The sequence below is a fragment of the Haplochromis burtoni genome, unplaced genomic scaffold (assembly GCF_018398535.1).
Source record: "Haplochromis burtoni strain Fernald_Lab_line unplaced genomic scaffold, NCSU_Asbu1 Contig_85, whole genome shotgun sequence".
Taxonomy (NCBI): Eukaryota; Metazoa; Chordata; class Actinopteri; order Cichliformes; family Cichlidae; genus Haplochromis; species Haplochromis burtoni.
This window is the reverse complement of record NW_024582446.1, coordinates 1,043,227-1,045,543: the sequence shown is the minus strand read 5'-3', so window position 1 is coordinate 1,045,543 and position 2,317 is coordinate 1,043,227.

The window sequence follows — 2,317 nt, the reverse complement described above, 5'->3', positions numbered from 1 at the left end:
TCTTCTCATATTCATAAATATTTTTCCAGCCAGGAAAATCTCTTAGATGTGTCAGAGTTTCTATGGAAGCTCTTGGCAGAGGATCATGCACTCTTACAACTGTCTGACCCAGTTTTAGGTCTGACATCCCTACGGTTAAGATGCTGGGGGAAATAATGCATAATACACAAAAAACACAAACATTTAGCTAAGGCTTGCTCACTGCACAATGCACCACAGTTGCTATGCCATGATAATATGCTTCACCAAATCTGCAGCATGCACGCATGCACATTGATGTGGCTTAAATTTGAAAAAAAAGAAGAAGAAGAAGTTCCATCGTTAATCCCGTCTAAATCAGTCGGTCTGGGAGCATCAATTTAATGAGTAAATTAGAGCGCTGTGGCACTGCACTCATCTGTACTCAAGGCTGTGATCCATCCTATTTTATATCAGCTACAAGCAGGGGAGCGGAGACAATGACTGCATGTTAATGTATGTGATTTGATTTAAATGCGTGTTTCCTGGTATTTTCCAACCTGGCTCCCATCCTCCATCTATTTGCAATGACAGGACTTGTGGGCTGTGATCAGAGGTGAAAGATCTGAATGACAATTTTCACAAAATAATGGAAATTGATGAGCTACATACCTCAGAAAAGAAAGAAAAGGGGAACAACAAAAACAATGACACGAGAGGGAGTACAAGAACAAGTAAGGGAAGAGGATGGAAAGAGGGATTCAAAAGAAGGAATAAATGATGGATAAATGGGCACAACACAAAGAAGAAACCTATACAGGGATGAACAGCTAATCAAAATTGGGATGCACAGAAGGATGAAATTATAAATTAAAGAGAATGATTAAAAGGGAAGAAGTGAGGGTGACGTGAAAAGGAAACAGAATGAACAAAAGCGGGCAGCACGGTGGCACGGTGGTTAGCACTGTTGCCGCACAGCAAGAAGGTCCTGAGTTCAATTCCACCATCAGGCCGGGGTCTTTCTGTGTGGAGTTTGCATGTTCTCCCCGTGTTTGCGTGGGTTCTCTCCGGGTACTCTGGCTTCCTCCCACCGTCCAAAGACATGCAGCTTGTGGGGATAGGTTAATTGATTAATCTAAATTGTCACTAGGTGTGAATGTGCTAGTGAGTGTGAATGGTTGTCTGTCCCTATGTGTTAGCCCTGCGACAGACTGGCGACCTGTCCAGGGTGTACCCCGCCTTTCGCCCTATGACAGCTGGGATAGGCTCCAGCGCCCCCCGCGACCCTGAAAAGGATAAGCGAATGGATGGATGGATGGAATGAGCAAAAGAAAGATGAACAGAAGGGAAGAAAATGAGAAGTATGTGTAGGGAATGAAGATGGAAAAAAAAATCAAAAACAAGAGTGGGAATGACTGAACACGTTAAACATAAGGAACAAATGGAATAATAAAAGAATAAACTGATAGCAGTAAAGATGGAGCACTTAAAAGAATACAAATGAAAGACAGAATAGAAAAGTTTAAGGCAAAAGCGAGAAATGGGAAAAGAAAAGGCAGACATGGAAATTGAACTGATGTAAAGAGGCGGGTGGGTAAGAGAGGGGAAGCAGAAAAAAAGAAATGGCTAAAAGATTACTGAGGAGAAAAGGTTCTTTTAAAAGTTTCAAATGACCTCATGAGTGAAAATAAAAGAGCTGTCACTCCACCGCGGCTCCCAGTTGAGCCTAAGAATGGATCACTGGCTTTGTCACAAAACTCGTTGACCCGTGTAACAGCCACCGATTAACACATTGTCGCATCTGATGCCAGCCTGATCTGCACCAAAGGGAGAAAAGGAGGTAATAGTGTTGGTGTGTATAAGACTAAAACAGAGAGACAGACAGAGATTGAGAAAGAGCAGAAAATGAAAGCAGTGTGTGTGTGTGGGCAGATGCCGTGATGGGACAGTGACAGTAGCTGTGTAGCTAATGACGCCACCTTATAATGGGGCCAACACATTGCTTTACACTCACACATTTCCACTGCATGACCCTCATTATTCCCTACATTTATGGCAACAGGGTGCATTGTGTGGGCATATTCAAAAACACAGCCAAAGTGTTAAGGATGATATTAAAAACAGATTTACTGATTTGGACACCAAAAAGCTGGTCTTCAATTATTCATGTCTGATCTAACAGCAGTATTCTGGAGAGGAGTACAAAGAAAGAGTACAAAGAAAGAAAGTGAGACAAGAGAGAAGAAAGGACGTGAAAAGGAATGGCAAAAATGGAAGATAAGAAAAAAAGGAAATAAGACAGAGGTGAGGTAAAAATGAAAGGTGTGTGTGTGTGTGTGTGTGTGTGTGTGTGTGTGTG